General features: G+C 34.6%; 1 long non-coding RNA gene across 1 annotated transcript; it reads right to left on the bottom strand.

Moving 5' to 3' along the window:
* Positions 1-11830: 11830 nt before the first annotated feature.
* LOC146998782 (uncharacterized) lies at positions 11831-20690 on the bottom strand. The gene is made up of 2 exons (XR_015039700.1): positions 20518-20690; positions 11831-12246 (listed from the first exon to the last, which is right to left on the bottom strand). It is a non-coding gene; the product is annotated as an uncharacterized LOC146998782 (long non-coding RNA).
* Positions 20691-21316: the final 626 nt, after the last annotated feature.

The following is a 21316-nucleotide window of genomic DNA, read 5'->3' as shown; positions in this document are numbered from 1 at the left end:
ATACTGGCAGTTCGACCTGTTTCGGGTTCGATCACAAGCGAACTGACCGGCTGCATGGTTGGTTCTTGTAGTTTTCCCCCTGTATAATATGTTAGTTTCTCTCAGAATGTCCTCCACGAAGGCATCCTTCCTCATAGGCAGGTAGCCCTCGCAGCTTTGCGTTATTTAAATAACTGAATCGATCATGATTTTGATCCTTCCAAGGACGTTTTGAGTTTACCTGTTTCATGGCTTTACTATTATTAATGAATTCCACTCAGGATGTTATCCAAAAATATATTAACAACTCAGATTTTTTGAGAACTTTTTTTTTATATCCGAATACCCAGTAAAACACCTTTGTTATGCATGAAAACTATTATTCATCAGTTTCCACTGAGGGATGGTAATTGAAAGAAATATGATTATTTTCTAAAGCTTAAATGTGAGCTTTAGTATGGAAGAAGAAAGATACTAGGATGCTGAAACAATGAATTTTTATTAATTACATAAGAATAAACTGGCGGTTCTAGCTTCATTGATCGTTCACATTATGCTATTTGTAATTATTCAACTTAGAGTGGATCACTTAGTTTTAAAAAACAAGTGATTTATGCATTTACAATTACCAGACAAGGCAAGCATAAAGATAATTAAATGTATTTTAAAAATTGAGTTTGTAATCAAGCTTCGCTATCTAGGAATAAGATGCAGTTAAGTTATATTCTTTCTTAAAAAAATATTTCTTTTGTTCACCTATTAAAAATAACAATCATCAGCGTGTGTTTTTGAAAATATCCCTAAATGCAACATAAATACAACGCAGATTTCTTTAGGGAATCCTTTACGAAGACATTTTACCACTTAGGTGGAAAACGTTTTGCTAAATTAAACTCTAAATTTACAAAGGCGATTTTATGAGAAAACAGAAGGAGGACTCTATATTGGACTAACAATTAGCAAGTTGCTCATCAGGGAAAAATAACGGCAATCTTGGATAAAATAAAAATCAGAACGATATTATTGCAAATTCTTCAATAAAGCATCTAACATATTGCAAATTAAAAATTTAAAAAAGCGTTCTTTATTTTGTGAGTTTATTTGGGAAACTATGTGAGAAATAACCTCATTTTATCTTGGAATATTGGAAAATGTTTTCAGCTGTCATTATCTATCACAAATTAAATACTTTGAAATTGGATTCATTTTAAGCTGTTTAAAATATTATTTGTGTTCGTGCTTAGGGTGAAGAAATGTTTGTGTGCTGTGTTCATTCATAAGTATATGTATTTCGCCAGGATTTTGATTTTGCACTTCCCAGTTTTTAACAAATAACATAAAATTAGCATTTCATGGGGAAAAAATACAACATTTTTTGTTTATCTTTAATTTAAACAGCAAAGGGATTAGAATTTTTGTTACTTTGCAAAAAGTACTTAGTAAAAAGATGGATTTCGAATTTGAAATGTTTTTGCCATTTGGTTAGTAAATTAATTAATATAATGTAGTATACTACTTAGTTAACTATGTTTTTATTGGGAACCATTTAAGGACATATTATAACGGTGGAAATTACTTTTGTTCTTTTTGAAGTTCCTCTATACATTATAAAATTAACCAATTGATCAAAATTTGCGTTATATAATAAAATAAGTACTCTAACACAACAACAACGATAAATAGTCTTCTTATATAACAGCCCCAATTAAAATTGCTAACTAAATAAAAACAACGAACGTGGAAACATTTCTGTTATGTAGTAAAGTAAGCTTTAAAATATTTTGGAAGAACTCGTCATAAATTATGTGAAAGAAAGTGAATTCAATTTTCATTTAAAAAAATTTTCTTATAATGTGTCAGCTTATTTTAAGCCATTTTATCTAGTAATAACAACATGATATTGTTTCAGATTAAAAATAATAAATACAATATCATCCATATTTCGAAATGGGCTTATTTAGTTATGCTGTTATAACTACTAATAACTGTTGATGAAACATTTCCACAGCAACATAATTTTGATCTGCTATGCAAGTTTATTTATGTGTTTATTTTTTTAATAAATATTGAATCGCCGAATGTAAAAGAAAGCATTAATAAAATCTTTAAATGCTTGTCTTTGAGTCTGAGTTCGAACACAGCATATTTAAAACGAGAGAATATTACAAGACTTTGCTAGGATCCTGCTAGCCGCGCAAGACGCTTTGTTAGAAGGAAACAACTGATTGAAAGCATGTGTTCAAATATCACATCTGTCATTTATCTGTCGAAGGAAAGGTAGGACTTTTGTATGAGTATGTTTCAAAGCTTGTTTTTCCGTTCCCTAAGTACGCCACATGGAGGTAGGAAGTAAGAAGGAGTCGCCCTAAACAAGTTTCTCCGTACCCTGCTCTGAAGCACCGGCGATCCCTACGTGGTGACCAAAACATTGGGTCATTTACCATTGAGTTCTATGGGATTTGACGCGTTCGGGTGTAAATATTTTGTAATTACGTCGCAAATATACATATAAATGTATATATTTTCTTTTTCTACAACACTTCAGAGTCCTAAGTATGTGAAAACAACATATTTTTAAACAACATTTCGTTCTGAACGGAATTAAATGCTATACTTTTCACAGGACAGTTTTCTCAGAATGGTTTAATTTGAATGAAATATTTTCACAAGTTTTCGTTAATTACATTAGAAAAAAAAATTAAGGTAGTTCGATTTTATTCGGTTAAGGTACAAAAATTAAGATCAAAGTTTATTGTATTATTAATATTAAAATTATGCATTATTTCTTTTCTATTTATAGAGCTTCTTCCTAAAATACTTTCTTAAATATGACATGATTTTTTGGCTTCTTTTAAATCGAAAAATGTAAGTCAATTTATAATTAATGCTCTATTCGGTTCATTTTAAATTAGAGAATTATTAGGAAAATAGTATTTGACTTTCTCTGAACATTTCTGAAAGGGAATAAAATAATTTTTTTTTTTTTTAAGTATTATTTAAAACTTGTAACTGAGTTATTATAAAATGTAAAGGGTATAATTCTTTTAATTATACTTATCAGATTTTTTTTTTACCCTTCATTTCAACAATACATATTCCAAAACTCTTTATTACGTTCTTAAGTGCGCATCTCATAGCATCTGCTTTACAATACCTTTTAACAGATTGCTTTCCAATACGAACAATTCTTGCTTAAATAGTTTTATAACGTATTTGTCAACAGGATTTCAATTTATGTTTACAATTCAATATTAAGGTTATTATATATTTAGATAACATTTATAATGATTATAAATTAGATACATTTAATCATTAGATTTCTTCACAGTACTATCACAGTTGTTTATAAGTGAATAAATTCTTTATTTCAAATACATTTATAAATAATTTAATGAATATTTAAGTATTTTGTCAAAGGCAGATACATGCTTTTTGCAAGCACATGCATAAATACCCATACATATTTCCTATTTATCATTTCCGGCATGTGCAAATTTTTAATTTCTGTGCATTCACTATATTTTTCGTGTAAAGTAATTTACACTAATTTAGCATACACCCGAAAGTTTTACATAAAAAATATATATGAATATAATTTGAATGAAAATTATAAGTATTATTTTTAATACCCACTCAAAGGTCAGTTTTTCTTCAAAATTCCCCCACGATGGCATCTCTCTCTTTAGGCAGATAGCCCTTGCATGCGTTACTCTATTTAATAAAAACTTAATCTGACCTATGTGCCTAATTACAAATATTTTAACATACATAATTTTATATTTACATTTAGCTATCAAGTTTCAAACTTTTCAAATCTTCTAGAAAATAAATTTTGGCAGATCTCTTTTAGCAATTTTCTTAAAATCTATATTTTTGTAGTGCAACAGCTTAGAATTTTATAAAACAAATTCATAATCAAAATCGCTGTTGTTAGTTATCGAAAAATAACCAAGATGTGATTTTTGCGTAAATGTCAGTAAACTATACAAATTGCTATTATCCATCACACTATGAATGTTTCTTTCATGCGAGAGTGTCCCTTTTTCGATTTCTATGGAACTGTCGTGTGTCGAAATACTATCAGAATTTTGTCAAGCGAGCTTCTGAATGTAAACAAAAAACACCCCGTCTGGTGACCCAAGCTTCAAAGCAGTGCTTCACTTCTAGCGCGGAATGGCCCCTCCTCCCTTTCCTACCTCCATGGTACGCCAATCCCCAGGGGTGTAATTAGTCTTTTACGACAAATCTGAACTACTGCAGTTCTTCCGAAACGTGAAGAGAATATACTTACGATGACATTACTGAATGATCTGAAAGCCATCTGCTATTCTGAACTATTTTGTACTTTCTTTAAAAATGCATAAGGTTTATAAGTACAGGTTTTTTGCGCATCTACACTTATTGTTTTCTAATTACTGTCATGTAACATAAATGCAAAAGCATTTAATATTTATTTAGTCTTTCACATAATATGTCAAAACAAATTTCTCTTAAGTCATCTGTTTATGGCTGAAGTTGCTATGTGTATTTCTTTAATTTATGCTATGGAAGTTAAAAATACAGCGATCAATAAAAAAATATAAAAATTCTGCACATGTGAAAATAAAATTATGGTAAAATGCTTGAACACCATCTCCAAAACAAGAGACTAAATTTTAAAAAAATCATGTTTGATCTAAAATATTAATGTCTTGCAAAATCTTTTCTAACATACGTGACAGTTTTCTATAGAGGGACAAGCTTTTTTTTACTGCTTAGACCTAGAGTACTATTTTTTTACTTCTTACTAAACAATCATAGATCCTTTCCCAGATTTTACTAATCAAGTCTTGCTGGCCTAAGATGTAATACTTTGATAAAGAAATTCTAAAAAAGTTAGCTTTTTTTTATTTCAGTAATTCTAAATACTTTTAAAAATTCGGACTACTACAAATTTTATTAAAACTCATACTATGATTCAAAAAGGTGCTTCAGACCGAAGTTTTTAAATTAAAAAGAAACTGTATTTGATATGGTAATGAAGTTAAAATGTCATTGCACCTGCTTAGACAATATTTAATCTAAGAATGCTACTATTTTAGAGAATTTTATGCATTTCAAATAAAAAATAGCACAAATAATTATTATATATTCAGATTATACACGACTACTGCGTCATTCGCCAACATATATTCAAAAAACAATAAAAATTTTTTAAAAAAATACGTCCAAAAGGACATTTCTTTAACGTTTTGTGTGCTACCTTTATTTATTAAATATCATGTTCTTTGCACTTACACCATAAAATTCAGTTCAATAGCAATGTCGATAATTAATTTTAAAATGCGTATATATTTAGAATTTCCGGTACACAATTCCGCGCGCTAGAGATAAAAAGGTTATTTCCACCCCCGTAGAGTGTTGCTATTGCTTGCTTTGAAATCTTTGAGTTTGTTACATGTGTGTGTGTGTGATTATGGCAAAGCCTCGAGGGCTATCTGCCTAAGGGGAGGGATGCCTTCGTGGAGGACTTTCTAAGGGAAACTGGCTCGTATACACGTTACACATGGGGAAAACCACGAAAACGCCCATGCAGCCAGCCCGTTCGCGGGATTCGAACCTCGGACCGAACTACCAGTGTTTAGCGACTTTACCGCTCGGCCGCTGGTTGGCTTTGAGTTTGTTACACAAAAATTCGTTAAAGTTTCACGAAATATGAAATAGATAATAAAACAAATTCCAAATTTCAAATTTGGTCTTCCACATGCCCATATTCGTAGGAGGATTACGTCATTCAAACTTGGGGCCCTAGTCTGGACACTGTCGAGATGGAGGAACGGGTCGTTTTTTGCGATCTACTCGACAGAGAGCGAGTTTGGTGTCATCGTCTCGATCATTACAGAGATCGACGCGTCGGAAATTTTTCCGACAGCTGCCTAGCTGCCGTTTAACTTTCTGACTGTCGTTTTAGAGCTAAATTCAAGATGGCGGAGCTCACGGATACTTTTTTGGAAGTGTGTTTAACCGATTTGTTGATTTCTCAAGATTTGCGAAGAACTCGGGTATTTCGTGATAGAAATAATGCTTTTGATGCTGATGATTCCACTTTCATTGCATTATTTCGAGTTACAAAACCTATAGCATGGGCCTTATAAATGAATTAAAGCCCTGCTTTACCGGTACATCGACGTCAAAGACAGCAATAACTCCTGAATTAAAGGTAAGGAATAATTCGCTAGTTTTCATATTTCTCTATTGATTTATAAAAAAAGCAATTCCTTAATTTAATTTTAGTGAAAATATTTGGTATTTTTCTGTTTCACATACAGAGTAGGAGTGCATACTTAAAATGTAATTTTTAAACTAGTCTATATTAATGTACTTAATTTTTATCTTTTGATGAATAATTTATAAATTTTGAAATTTTATGTTTTAAATTATAATTTGTTTCTCTCCACTTTTATTTCAATTTGTAGTGTATAAAAATGTAATACATTAAAGAATACACAGTATATATTCAAAATTAAGCACATCCTAAATTCAACTTTCATGTTAAATTGCTTTGAGTTAAAAAAATTTATTTAAGTAATTTTAATTGTACCAATATGAATGTCAATTTCCACTAGTTTTCAGATTCTCTTGTATATAATTCAAGTTAAATTCCTGTACAATTTTAGTTAAATTACATTCTTGTAAATATTTGAATGCTTGATTTATTAGTTACCAGATTTTATAATTAATTACCAGATTCTACTTTTAGATATTATATCAGTTTTGTGTATTTTTTTTATTTAGATTTAAAAAGGGTATAAAGAGAAAAATGTGTTGCAGTTTCTTTCACTGCATATGTTAAAATATTTACATTAGTTTTATGCATATATTTATTTATTTATATATTTATTTAAAACAGGTTTTGTGTGCCTTAAACTTTTATGCGTCAGGAAGTTACCAGAGATACGTAGGTAATGACCGATATATTGGGCTGAGCCAGAAATCTGTCAGCCGGTGTATTCGAGACGTCACAAATGCTATTTGTTCTGGCCTTTTCAACAAATGGATTAAATTTTCAATAAATAGTTTCCAACAAAACAAAATTAAATTAGGATTTAATCAAAAGTTTTGATTTCCTGGTGTCATCGGTGCTGTAGATGGCACCCATCTAGCTATAATTGCACCGAAAGACACGGAAGAATGCCAAGGGTTCATTTATATAAACAGAAAATCATTCCATTCACTGAATGTGCAGTTGGTATGTAACTTTTCCTTCCATTTTACATAATATATATGTGTGTGTGCATTTATATGCAAGAGGATATATTTTGTGATTTAACTTCAGTTATATCATTTTTTTTTTTATTATTATTATTTTCCTTTCCATTACTTTTGTTGAAAATTTCTTATACTTTATTCACTAGTAAATCGCTCTTTAATGGATCATTCAAAAATTGTTATCATATGATTCATACATAATGCTGCTGGCACACATACTAACAAGGTAATAAATGTGAACTGTTTTTCTCAGTAGTATTAAAATCAAAACTTTATAAAAGAGTAATAATGAAGTGATACTATATCTTCCTATTTAGAACTCCATCATTTTTAATGCAAGTACCAGTTATCACTATTTTGTTCTTCTCCCACTTGTTCAATTAAAACGTGGTTATTTTTATCTCCTTATTGACAACTGTACTGTTATAAATATATAAAATGTGTTGAAATTCTTAAACTTCATTGTGTTATGTACTTCATTGTGCTTAATATTCTATGGATTATGCTGAAAGAAAAATTACACATGAAAGTGCAAGAATTAATTCTCAAGTCAAAGCGTTATATATTTTTATTAACCAGCTTCATCAAGTCACACCCTAAATTTTATTCATACACATAAATTTGTCAAATAGTGTGTGTAACTGTTTGGTTGAGGTTTTATATCCTATTAAAATTACATAGACATGTTATTGCATATTATGATTGATTTACCTAATTACACATCATAACAAGTTACCTTCATACTGCAGAAAAGTGAAAATTGTACCTTAAATACAGCAGTATTTTATTATGCAAAAAAAAAAAAAAAAAAAAAAAAAAAGTCTTAACCTATTCTTCAGAGACGTGAACTCTGAGGGAAGAAAGAGCCTAGGCGATCTTTGAAAAGAAAATTCTGGGCTGTCCTGGCAGTGCTGATGATGAAAGTAAGTAAAACTAACATCTGTCTGAATATTTGAAAAATCTCAATAATGAGATTTTTTTCCTACTCCCTGAAAATGCAGGGCGTGTTTTCTGTTACTCAAGTAGTGTATGTGATGATGCAAAATATTACATTGTTTGCATAAAATAATAATGTAGTATTTCACCTATTAAATTCAGGCAAAATGCTTATCACTCTCAAAAATTAAAACGAGTGGTCAAAGCCATAAATACTGCAATTGTTTTGTTGAAATGGAATGATTTGGCTGTATCAGTGTATGCATGGGCTTTCTGTGGTTGCAATTTCAGTACTAATAACTTTGACTTACTGTTTACTTTAATGCAAACTTTACGATATTAATTGTTCTAATCTTGACAACCTGTAGACCACTGAGTGATCCATTTGAATTCCAATAATAATGTATAATATACATAAACATAAATGAAAAAACATACATATGAAACAAACACTTGAAGATTACATAAAAAAATTTAACTGAAAATACGAGGGTTGGAACTTTAATAGTGGTAACTATTTATTTACAAGGAATACAAAAGTGATTCATGTCACCATGTTTTACAGTCCTTCAATATAGTCGCCAGCATTGTGTACAACCCGTTTCCAACGATGTGGAAGTCGCAGAATACCTGTAGCAGCGCCTGTTTTGTTGATAGTTTGAATGGACCGGTCTACTGCCGCAAGAGTCTCAGGAACAGTTTGGAAGCGAGTGCCACGAAGTGGTTCCTTCATCTTAGGAATTAAGTCATAGTCACAAGGGCTTAGATCTGGGAAGTATGGTGGATGGTAAACCACTTCCCAGCCCCATTGCTTGAACAAATCAGTCACAGCTTGAGCTGCATGCGGCCGAGCATTGTCATGCAAAATGAGAAGAGTGTTCTGCAGAAAGTGTCGCCGTTTTTTTCTCAAAGCTGGTCGGAGATTGTGCTCCAAAAATGAGCAGTAATACTGCGCAGTGACGGTCTGCTGTGGGGAAACGGTATGCGTTAGGATGACACCATCACATTCATAAACGAGAATCACCATAACTTTCACATTGCTGGGGTTCTGACGAAATTTCGAACGTCGTGATGACCCGTGATGACGCCATTCGTTTGATTGGCGTTTCAGTTCTGGCTGGTACGATCGGGCCCAAGTCTCATCCAGCGTAATGATACGGCGTAAAAAAGCATCTCCTTCGCGCTCATAGCGCTCCAGGTGGATTCGGGCAGGATCGTATCGTAGCCATTTCTGCATTTCCGTCAATTGATGTGGAACCCATCGTGAAGCAATTTTTCTCATGGAAATTATGTTTTCTCATGGCGTTCCATCAGAATGTGCAGCGGAGTCGTATGCGCTAATCTCGTTTGTCCGGCCAGCTGACGAATCGTTTGGCGGCGATCACTGTCCATTAGTGCGGCAACAGCTTGCACGTCTGCATCGCTGACACTCGGATGACCTGGCCGCAGCACGTCTGCCATGTTTTGGCGTCCTTCATTGAATGCTTTCACCCATCATGCTACGGTTCTGTAAGGCAATGCAGATTCCCTGCAAGCCTCTTGAAGCCCTTGATGACCCTGTCGTGCTGTACGACCTCTGGCACATTCAATTTTTATCCAATATCGTTGTTCTTGTTCTGAAAACATCCTGACAACACTTACTTTAGACCGCGAGCTAATACAAGGATCCGTTCTTCGCGTCACTCCGCATGCGCATTACGTAGACAAGACGAGTCTTTTTGATGAGAGGTAAGGTAGGTATGTAGTTCACGTGTGGTATACGTGATATTCTTTGGTTTTTGCATAGCCTTTTTTCAGCTGTGTTGCCACTATTAAAGTTCCAACCCTCATAAATAAATACAGTAGAACATTAATTCAGAAGACAAACAACAAAAATCAGTGTTGTATTTTCAGAATTTTCGCAGGACTAGTTTCGATGGTTTTTACCAAACCACCATCCTCAGCTGCAAAACACTAAAATCAGCGTTATATTTTCAGAATTTTAGCAGGACTAGTTTCGATAGTTTTTACCGAACCACCATACTCAGCTGCGAAACCGCAAAATACTCCATTTTCTATCAAGAGTGTGGATTATCATTCCGTGAAATCGCCCGTCGCACTGGTCGACATCCAACCATAGTCATGTGAATAGGGAATCAATGGGTTGCTGAGTGTCATACTGAATAGCATGCAGCATGTCAACGCCCGAGAGGACAGATATATTATGAGGTCATCCCTGAAAAACCATATAACTATATCACAAATCATTAGTCAGGAAATGGGCATGTTTGCAGCATGCCCAGTATCCGTTCATACAGAGCGTCGACTTTGCAGCAGCGTGGACTAACAGCACGGCAATCATTTCTTCAACTTCCCTTGATAATGCAGCATATAGAGAGATGACTACTTTGGTGCATTGGACAATAAAGCTGGATACAGGAGTGGCACAGTGTCATCTGCGTGTCCCGGTTCTGCATACAGTATTCTGATCTGCATGTCTGGAGGCTTCAAGGAGACTGCACGTCACTTGCTTGCATTCAGTGTCACCACAGATGCCCAAGCCCACCAGCGGCCGAGCGGTAACGTCGCTAAACACTGGTAGTTCGGTCCGAGGCTCAAATCCCGCGAACGGGCTGGCTGCACGGGTGTATATGAGCCAGTTTCCCTTAAAACGTCCTCCACGAAGGCATCCCTCCTTTAAGGTAGATAGCCCTCGAGTGCTTTGCCGTAATCTAATAAACCAAACCAAACCATAATATAGATGCCCTTCACCTGGTGTGATTGTTTTGGTAGCCATTGGGTACACGACACACACATCTCTAGTTTAGATTGACGATAATTTGATTGGTATATTTCTGACATCTTGTGTCTAGTGGTCAAAAATAATATTAAAGCAGTATGAAGATTTCATGTGACCTCGTTTTATTTCAGATTTGCGATTCTGATTTGATGATCATCAACGTCAATGCGAAATTTCCTGGTAGTTCACATGATTCATTTGTGTGGCGATCTTCAGGAGTTCGGCATGCACTTTCCAGGCATCATGAAACTGGCTCTTGGCTTTTAGGAAAGTAATTTTTTACTTTTGTGTCAGTAATTTATGTAAAGTTTCATTGTTTTTCATGTGGTATATATCTCTCTGGTTAATATATATTAAGTATTTAGTACTTAAGACTTTAATTGCAAAGTACTTAAAAATAAATTACTTTTCACAAGTGTGAAAAATATATTTTAATACTTCAGGTGATGCAGGCTATCCTTTGGAACCATGGTTGTGCCTTCCCCAACTGTAGGATCTGCTAATGAAAGATATAACAAGAAGCATGCAACAGCCAGAAACTGCATTGAAAGATGTATTGGGGTTTTGAAATCAAGATTTCGCTGTCTACTGCATGCAAGAGAATTAAATTATGAACCAACAACTGCTGGGAAAATTGTAAATGCCTGTGCAGTGTTGCATAATATTTGCAGGCATTACAAATTACCTGATATTGAAAATGATTGCAGAGAAGAACCAATTCCACCAACAGTTTTTGAACCATCATTAAGAGCTGCTGCTCTTAAAATCAGAGATAATTTAATTTTAACTCGTTTTTAAAACTAATGATAATAAATATTTTAATTGAATAATATGTATTTGATTTAGATTTTGAAGTTATAGAAGCACAAATAATACATATCCAAAATATTTATCTTTTTTTTAGTTATTATTAAATCAATTTTATTACAAAAATACACATTACAGATATTTTAGATTTTCTTTTCTCATTTGAAAATTTATTTTTTGATTATCAGTCTTAACTTTTTTATTTTTTAAATGGAAAATATTTTCTGTCCACGCACACTGCTTTTCTGCAGCCATTGCTTGCCTCTCAGCTGCCAAAGCTAGTCTCTCCATTGCAACAGCTCTTCTTTCTGCTGGAGCTGCTTTTATTGCATAAAACTCCAGCTTCTGTTTATGCAGCTCTAGCTGCAATTCTAGTAGTTTGATTTCCTTTTCTTTGCACTCAGCTATATGCAACTGATGTTGTGCAGTGCTGTTGTGACTCTGAAGAAGCCTGTCAGCTATCTGTGCTGCCGTAGGCTTTCGTTTCCTTTTAGAATCTGAAAATAGTAATTGAAATTCAGACATGTCAGAATAAATAAAAAATTATCTGAAAAATATTTTATATTTTAATTATAGTAAACAATAATCCTTAATATAATCTCCAATATTTAATAGGTTGATGTGCAAAAATTAAGGACAAGCACACAGCATCCTTTCACAAGCCTCTGGAGAGCATTTTCATCCTTTTGAATTTTTGTTTGGATGGTTTTGCTCACTTGTCCTATATTTCTCCATCTTGGGAATTGTTCAGTCATTAGAACAGTTTAGCTTTAAAATTACTTCATGCCTTTTCTCTCTTTTTGGCACCTTGCATGGCGCGTATTGTCATTATAGCAAACCTGCAAGGCTCGCTCAGTTTTTTTAATCCAAATTATGATAAATTCTCGCATTGAGAAAAAACTACGGTACCTAAAAACATCAAATTTTCAATAATGTAATCTTCCACTGTATATGGACATCTAGAAGCCCTAATTTGGAATTTGTTTTATTAACGATTTCTTATTTTGTAACAGTAAGAAATTTTTTGATTAAAGCACTCAATGATTTCAAAGCGAGAAATAGCAACACTGTACGGGGGGAAGAAAAAAAAATATATCTCCAGCGCGCGAGACTGTGTATCGGAAATTCTAAAGATATGCTCATTTAAAAATTATTTTGCAATATTGCTGTTGAACTGAATTTTATGGTTTAAGTGGAAAGAACGTGATAGTTAATAAATAAAGGTAGCACACAAAATGTTAAAAAAAAAAAAAAAAAAAACACCCCTTTGGATGTAATGTAAAATCTGAAAGCTTTCATTTTTTTTTTTTTTTTTTTTTTTTTTTTTTTTTTGGTTACATGAGTAAGACATCACTTGGAAAGATGGCTTGCATGTGATTATGATTGTAAAATAAAAAATTAGTACACTCCACATTTCACCAATTTTGAATCATTTGCACAACGTACACATCGCATGATCTGGGTCAACGTGGAACACTTCTGTGTAATGTTACATTTGCAAAACCATCTTATCGTTAAATTTTGCATACCAGTGTAATGTTCAAATATTGAACTAATTGATATTTTAGATTGCATGACATTTTTAAACAGTGTAATCATAATTGTGGATTTTTTATTATACACTTCAACATTTTGTTGCTATATGATGTATATTTTAACATTTTTGTTCTGAAAGTAAGATTGATAGACAATAGATAAGGACTGCTTTAGAGGATTAATGGTTAAGTTTTAAATAATGATTTGAAAATAAAACAGTTTGCATTTTATAAAAAGGTATCAGGTTCAATGTTTCTTCTAACCTTCTTCGGAAACATACAATGACCTGACTAGAACAGAGAGCTTACTAAAGCTATGTTCACTAATTGTAGTAAGTAGACAGGATACAGGCGAAGGGTATACAAAACCCTTTATTTTTTTTCTTTATATACAATGACTTCCGTACTTCGGAATACAATGACCCTCCACTCGGGGTCTAACTTAAAAGATATCAAAATAAAACTAAACTCTAATTTAACTTTAGAATAAGATTGGCCTTATAATAACAGGAAGCGTATGTAGCACAGAGACTGTGAACACTACAATACGTTTAATTTATCAAGAGGATTAAAACCTCTGGCCTGGAAGGCAAAGTAGCAACTGCGTAACTTCTAAGGTAAGCGGCCTGCTTCGAACTCACGGCTTCCTCTCTTCTGCTTGGCAAAAAGGCCACACTTAAATACTTGGCGTTCGCCAGACAACTTTGCATAAACTCCTTCACGCTTATAATTCTGGCCGGAAGTAGAAAATAAGAAGTGATAGTAAAGATTTAAAATAAAATAAACGTTAGTAAAACTTAAGATCCTTACATACTTCCCGCCAGAGTTAATTAGTTTGAAACTGAGGTCTAAAACGACCTTGTTGAAAACTTTTAGCTCTAGAAACTAACGCGAGGCCAACCTTTTACAATCATAACTTAGCTAGAAACTAGAAAATTTTAAAAGAAAGAAATTTGTTACAATAGCAGCTCCCGGAATATACAACAATCTTTTTTCTTTTTCATCTGTACTGCATCTAAACAGGAGCTTTATTCAATTCTGGTCCCTTCCAGAGATCTGGAAGGAAAACTAGTTTAATGAAATGTTACAGAATGACATTGCAAATAACATATAGAATATACTTTTCTTAACATTCTTATTTCATTCATGACTATTTTAATTATCTCTCCCCGTGCTCTCTGACATGTGTTGTAAAAACACCAAACACGAATGTGTTTCTGTCTATGTGTTCAACACTTCCTCCTACAATCAAAACACTAACGTGTTAAAATTCAACATACGAGACCTCTTAACACACCCTAATTTCAACTCTAGACCCTGAGGTACTATTCTGAAAGTGGCTAACTCTAAAGTGTAGCGTCAGAGAGCCTAACTACATCATTCAACCTTTAACACATATTCACCATGATTTAATCTTTACAGTCACACGAATAACAAATTTTTTAACATTACTTTCACTTTTACCATATCACGGTATTTCTAAACATTCAAAATAACAGTTCACATGTATACAAGAACATATCAAGATGCCGTTAATTTTACACATTTGAAAACATACATTAGTAGTACATTGTTAACTTCTATTCTTTTCAAAGCAAGTGCCAATTCTTTCTACATTGAAATAATACTACATTTCAAAAAGTCTTTCAGACTAAAACTTCTTTCTTGTTAGAATGTTTTAAATAAAATTTATACAATAACTTTTTACAATATTTAAGTCTTTATACAACGCTATTATACATCAACTTTAGTTTTACGCGCGAGTAATTGAAAAACATAATAAGAAAATCGGTCACAACTCATTTCTCGCCCTTTTGGCGATAAAGGTAGACCTCGCATGAGGTAAAACTTCTTGAAATCTGCCACTTGCAGTAAGAATGAAAGATTAACTTAAGTTTGTAAAGTAACATAAAATTTTACTTATCTTTGTAATATTCAGACATCCTTTTCTGGGCCCAGTCTTTAAAGGTGCTGCAGACCGTAGCTTGGTTGATCCTCCTTCTTGTACGGGCTCGCCCTTCAGTGCTTTCCTCTGGAAGCTTCCGTTTTTCACCACTACGGCCACCCTTGAACATCTTCCTTCTGTCCTCTGCTTGTGGTCTTGGCCGTTTGAAGGCAGCTGGTCTTGGTGGAACCGGGAAACTTCTGTCGTGATCCTGCTTGGACCTCGTTGTTGGCCGTTCAAATTTTTCTTGTACTTTTTCCTCCGCCGCTGATGGCCCTTCCGCAGTTCGGCGACTTTTGCTGCGGAGAGTTCTGTCGGATGAGTCAATCTTCCGTTTCACAGCCGGGTTATAGTTGCCGTCCTTTCTCCCGGTCTTTTCCACATACGTCGTCCTTCTCCCTTCTTCATTCTGGGGGTGTTCGTGAACTCTGTTTTTTGGACGGTGGAACGGCTTCTTTTTCTTAGTACCTTCAATTTTTCCGCGGGGCAATTTTCTTTTCACTTGCTTCTGTCTCTCATTGGCTTGCCCTTGTACTTGTCGTTTTCCCACCTCTGGAACTTGTACCTGCGGTGTCTGCCGTACCGGATCCTGCAAAAGATCTGAAAAGATTTGCATTTTATTTCGATCGAAGTAGGGCTTGATTTGATCCATATTTGCGGAACAGGTTTCACCATTTCTTGCCTTTAACACTACAACAGCGTGAGTTATTTTTTCTATAACATATGGTCCTTCAAAGCGTGGAAAAAATTTGGCAGTTTTATCTTCTGGTGCTGAAGAAAGTGAATGCTTAATTTTTAGTACTTCATCCCCTACTTTATAAGTTACTCCCCGTCGTTTCAAGTCATAATACAATTTTTGTTTTCTTTGTGCTACTTCCGTATTCTTTTTTGCTTCTTTTATTAGTTTTTCTATATCACCCATTTTAAATTCTGGGGCTCTTTGTTGCACATAAAATAGTTTATCTAACGGTGTTATAACCTTTCTGCCTAGAAATAACTCAGCAGGAGTTTTGCCCGTTGTATCATGTTTTGCGGTCCTAAGGGCGAAAGCAAATTCATTGACATAGTTATCCCAGCTTTTATGAAAATTTTTAACATAACTACGGATAATTTTCACTATATTTCTGTTGACCCGTTCCGCTATATTTGATTGCGGCCGATACGGGACCATTTTTAAATGACGTATGCCCAGTTTTTGGCACATGTCTTCAAATATATTACTTACAAATTGAGGACCATTATCCGATATAACTTTTAGGGGCGCCCCGTATTTTAAAATATATTTATTTAAAATAGAATCGGTAACTAATTTCGCGGAGGCTCGTTTTAAGGGAACAATTTCGGTCCATTTACTAAAATGATCAACTATAACAAGGAGATAGCGACTTTTGTTTAACTGACTTTTTGGGAAAGGGCCCAATAAATCGATGCCGATTATTTCATTTGGAAATTCGGATTTAATACTATTTAGAAACCCGGCCGGGCGGAAATTAATATAATTAACGGCTTGACATGTTGGGCAGGACTGGACATACGCCCTTGTTAACTTTTGCAGTTCGGGAAAGTAGACTGCCTCGCGTACGCGTTGAGTAGTTTTTCGAATACCAGCATGAGAAGCTAAAGGGCTGTCATGGAGCTCTTGCAGGATATTTAATCTAAGACTAGCTGGGATAACAGGTCGAAATTCGTTGTTGGAATTCGTAGTTTTTGTATAAAATAATAGACCATCTATTAGTTCGTAATGGGCCGCCCTATTTCTTATCGCCACAATATCTTGGTGGCTAAAATTTTCAGGATCCTTCAAATACTCATAAATACTTCCAAACTCAGGATCCTTACCCAGTTCGGTTATTACAGTTTCTCGGGAATTTATTGTACACGCTGTCAGCATTGCAACTTTTACGGTATTACCCTGTTCGTCTCATTTAATTCGTGATAGGGCATCTGCTACGATATTTTCCTTTCCGGGGGTATGCTTGATTACCAGATTATATTCTTGCAGCTTGAGTGCCCATCTTATTAACCTTGGGGATAAATTTTTCCCAGAGTACAATCTAGTTACCGCCGCATGATCAGAATATACTGTTATCGGCGCCTTTCCAAAATAGACTCGGAACTTTTGCACTGCTAACAGAACTGCAAGTGCCTCTCTCTCGGTCGCGGAATAGTTTCTTTGTGTTTGATTTAAAGTTCGGCTAAAAAATGCCACTGGCTGCTGATTTTGCGAAAGTACCGCTCCTACCGCATAATCCGAAGCATCCGCTGAAATTTCTAAATTTTCATCCTTTTCAGGAAATTTCAACACAGGGGCTTGCGTTAATGCTTGTTTTAATTTTTCGAAAGCACTATTGGCTTCGGCCGTCCACGAGAATCTTGCCTTTTTCCTTTTTAATTTTAGCAATGGCTCTGCGATAGCCGCAAAATCTTTTATAAAGGACCTATAATATGAACAAAGTCCTAGAAAAGAAGAGAGCTTCTTTGCCGTGTTTGGAGTCGGATACTTTTGTACAGCGATTATTTTTGATTCATCTGTCTCGATCCCTTTTTGCGATATTTTGTAACCTAAATATTTTAATTCAGGGGCTGCAAATTTGCATTTTTCGACATTAACTTCTAGACCGGCCTCATTTAATAAAGAAAACACCTGTCTTAAATCCTGTACATGTTGGTCTAGATTATCACTAGTAATAATGATATCGTCTAAATAGATAAATGTGGACTTTCCGAGAACAGGTCTTAACACAATGTCCATGCATCGCTGAAATGTTGCTGGGGCGCCTGAAAGGCCAAACGGCATTCGCAAAAATGCATAAGTGCCAGACTTGGTTATAAAAGCAGTCTTAGGCACGTCCTCAGGCCTGATCCCTATTTGAAAATAACCATTCGTTAAGTCTAAAGTTGTCATAAATTTGGTTGATTTTATGTTCCTTAAAATTTCTTCTATAATCGGTAACAGATATACCGGATATTTCGTTATGGAATTTAATTTACGGTAATCAATAGCGAATCTCCACCTTTTTGGATGCTCCAAAGGATAATCATTATTTTTCTTACATAAAACCACCGGACTAGCATAACTACTTGAGATAGGCGTTACGATCTTTTTACGTAGCATATCGGTAATATGCCATTCTATAATTTTTTCCTTATTCTTATCATACCGGTATGGTTTTTGACGAACCGGCAATGCATCTCCGGTGTCAATACTATGGTTAGTAACCTGGGTAAATCCTGGAATATCACTAAATAAGGAAGCAAATTCACTTACCACTTGTCGGATTCTATCTTGCTCGTCATTAGGCAGGTGGTCAAGATTTAACCTCGGCGGTTCAATCTTTTCTACACGCACTGGTTTCATCGTCAGCTTAAGAGACGCTTCATTAAAATCCAGTGTAGCTTGTGCGTCTGAAAGAATGTCTATTCCTAGTATTAAGTGTGCTTGCAAATTCTTTACTATAAAAAACATCACCTTTACTTGTTCGTCCTTGATACGGATGTACAAAGGTACTTTACCTACGCACTTACATTGTTCTCCTTGCGCCGCTAATACTGTTGTATTATCCGCATTATATATGCGGTATTTGCGAAAATACTTTCTAAAAAAGACTTCTGCCACACAGGAACACTGCGCGCCGGTATCCAGGAGTGCGGTGGCCGGGATATTATTTACCAAGACTTCAATCTTCGGAAGAGTTAAATTTTTCACCATTACTCTATTTAACTTGTAGGAAGAGGGGTTTTCGTGGCCTTCGGATTTCCGCACCCTCTCGTCAGCAGAAATCCGTTTTAGTTTAAATTATTTTTTCTTTCGGTGCTTTCCTTCTTTCTCCACTGGCCTTGAAACTTTTTTCCTGGGTTGCTATTGAACTGTCGACGTTCGCCGGCTGTTTTTGAATGCTCGGGTTTCCTTGCCCACTGATTCGCTTTTTCTCCGTAGCCATGTGCTTGAGTTTGCTGTAGTCTTGGCGTACCAAATTGGTTTCGCTGTTGATATTGGCGTCTTCTTTCGACGTCCGCCGTTCTTCTACTTTCAAACTGGATTGCTAGCTCAAATAATTTTTCCAGTGTAGTCGGATTTCTCAATTCAATAAAGTCTTGCACTTGGGGTAGTAACCTCGGCAAAATCACTTGAATTATTTCAGGATCCGGACGGTTTCCATACAAGAGCTTGAAAACGTGAATTTTTCTTAAAATAAAACTCGAGAGGTTTTCCATTCTTTGTTGATATATACTGAAAAGTTCTGTTTCTAATTTCGCACGATCCCTTACAACAGGGAAGGCTTTTAGTAGGGCAGTCTTGAAATTTTCGTAGGTATAGGTGGGACTTCCTGCTTGACCCAAGAGACTTCTGCCGATACATTTGAACCAGTTAAGCGCTTGGCCCCTCAAAGCGCTGGTAGCTAAGGTAACTTTTTGAAACTCGTGCACGGGGTAGAGCATGAAGTGGTCATCCAATTTTTCCAAAAAACTGGTTACCTGTGAGTTTCCATTAAACGTTGCTTCTGGTTTCATCGAAGCGCGCATGGTCTGGACAATGTACCCAAATCCTTCCAGGGTGGCAGCTGGCATTTTTGGATTCTGAGCTGTTTCTGCAGGCAGCACAGGTTCTTCTTGAAACTCGGCCATGGTTATTCTTCGTCGGGCGCCACTATCAGGTTCAATGTTTCTTCTAACCTTCTTCGGAAACATACAATGACCTGACTAGAACAGAGAGCTTACTAAAGCTATGTTCACTAATTGTAGTAAGTAGACAGGATACAGGCGAAGGGTATACAAAACCCTTTATTTTTTTTCTTTATATACAATGACTTCCGTACTTCGGAATACAATGACCCTCCACTCGGGGTCTAACTTAAAAGATATCAAAATAAAACTAAACTCTAATTTAACTTTAGAATAAGATTGGCCTTATAATAACAGGAAGCGTATGTAGCACAGAGACTGTGAACACTACAATACGTTTAATTTATCAAGAGGATTAAAACCTCTGGCCTGGAAGGCAAAGTAGCAACTGCGTAACTTCTAAGGTAAGCGGCCTGCTTCGAACTCACGGCTTCCTCTCTTCTGCTTGGCAAAAAGGCCACACTTAAATACTTGGCGTTCGCCAGACAACTTTGCATAAACTCCTTCACGCTTATAATTCTGGCCGGAAGTAGAAAATAAGAAGTGATAGTAAAGATTTAAAATAAAATAAACGTTAGTAAAACTTAAGATCCTTACAAAGGAAACCATGAACATTTTAGTTAGAACATTAATTCTTAAAATGATTTTTATAAAAGTTGACCCACCATTTGAAGCACTGGCTATAACCTCATATGATGAGTTGAAGTCGACATCACACAGTGGAATGTTTCCTTCTGATATATTTTCAGGAGAAACATTTTCCTGAAATAAAAGTAGTTGTGAAGATTGATGACTGACAATATTGACTATTAAGAAATATTATACAAATAAAAAAGAGCTTTGAAAATAAGTATTATTAAGACTTATATTTTATATTAAGAAACAATTTATACAAATGTTCTAAATATTTTGAACAATTATATCATTGACTAAATGAACTGTAATTAGTGGAGAGAATAAACCCCTTTCCATAGAACACATTTTGAAAATCTTAGAATCATAGAAAACAACTGAGAATTTGGCTAGCACAAATATGGAGTCATGTTCAGATTGTTCCTTTTTTTAATAATATCAGAAAATGACTTCGTTCCTTATTGTTGAATTTTGTCTTTAATTTATTGTCAGAATGAGAATTATTGTCAGTAAGAGAATTCAATAAGATTTTCTTCTGGAGAAGTAAATACAGATAAAAGTTTGGCTCTGAAAAGACCTGGAAATCTATGCAAAGATGTAAATATATTATGTTTTTTAACATTTCTGACACAACATTCAGAAAAAAAAAATAGTTAATAACATCTAAAATACATAGTTTACCTGTAGTTACGTTATTGGTACAATTTATGAATAAATAAAATCATTGATATAATCATCAGTTGCTAAAAATTCTAATTCAATAGGAATATTAACCACGGGTACACGATGCTATACCTCAATTATTTGATTTATGACATTGTTGAATAACCT

This window comes from Stegodyphus dumicola, chromosome 2 (assembly GCF_044657685.1).
Source record: "Stegodyphus dumicola isolate Sdum_Otavi_A_Nest chromosome 2, ASM4465768v1".
Classification (NCBI taxonomy): domain Eukaryota; kingdom Metazoa; phylum Arthropoda; class Arachnida; order Araneae; family Eresidae; genus Stegodyphus; species Stegodyphus dumicola.
This window is presented reverse-complemented; position numbering and strand designations above follow the sequence as displayed.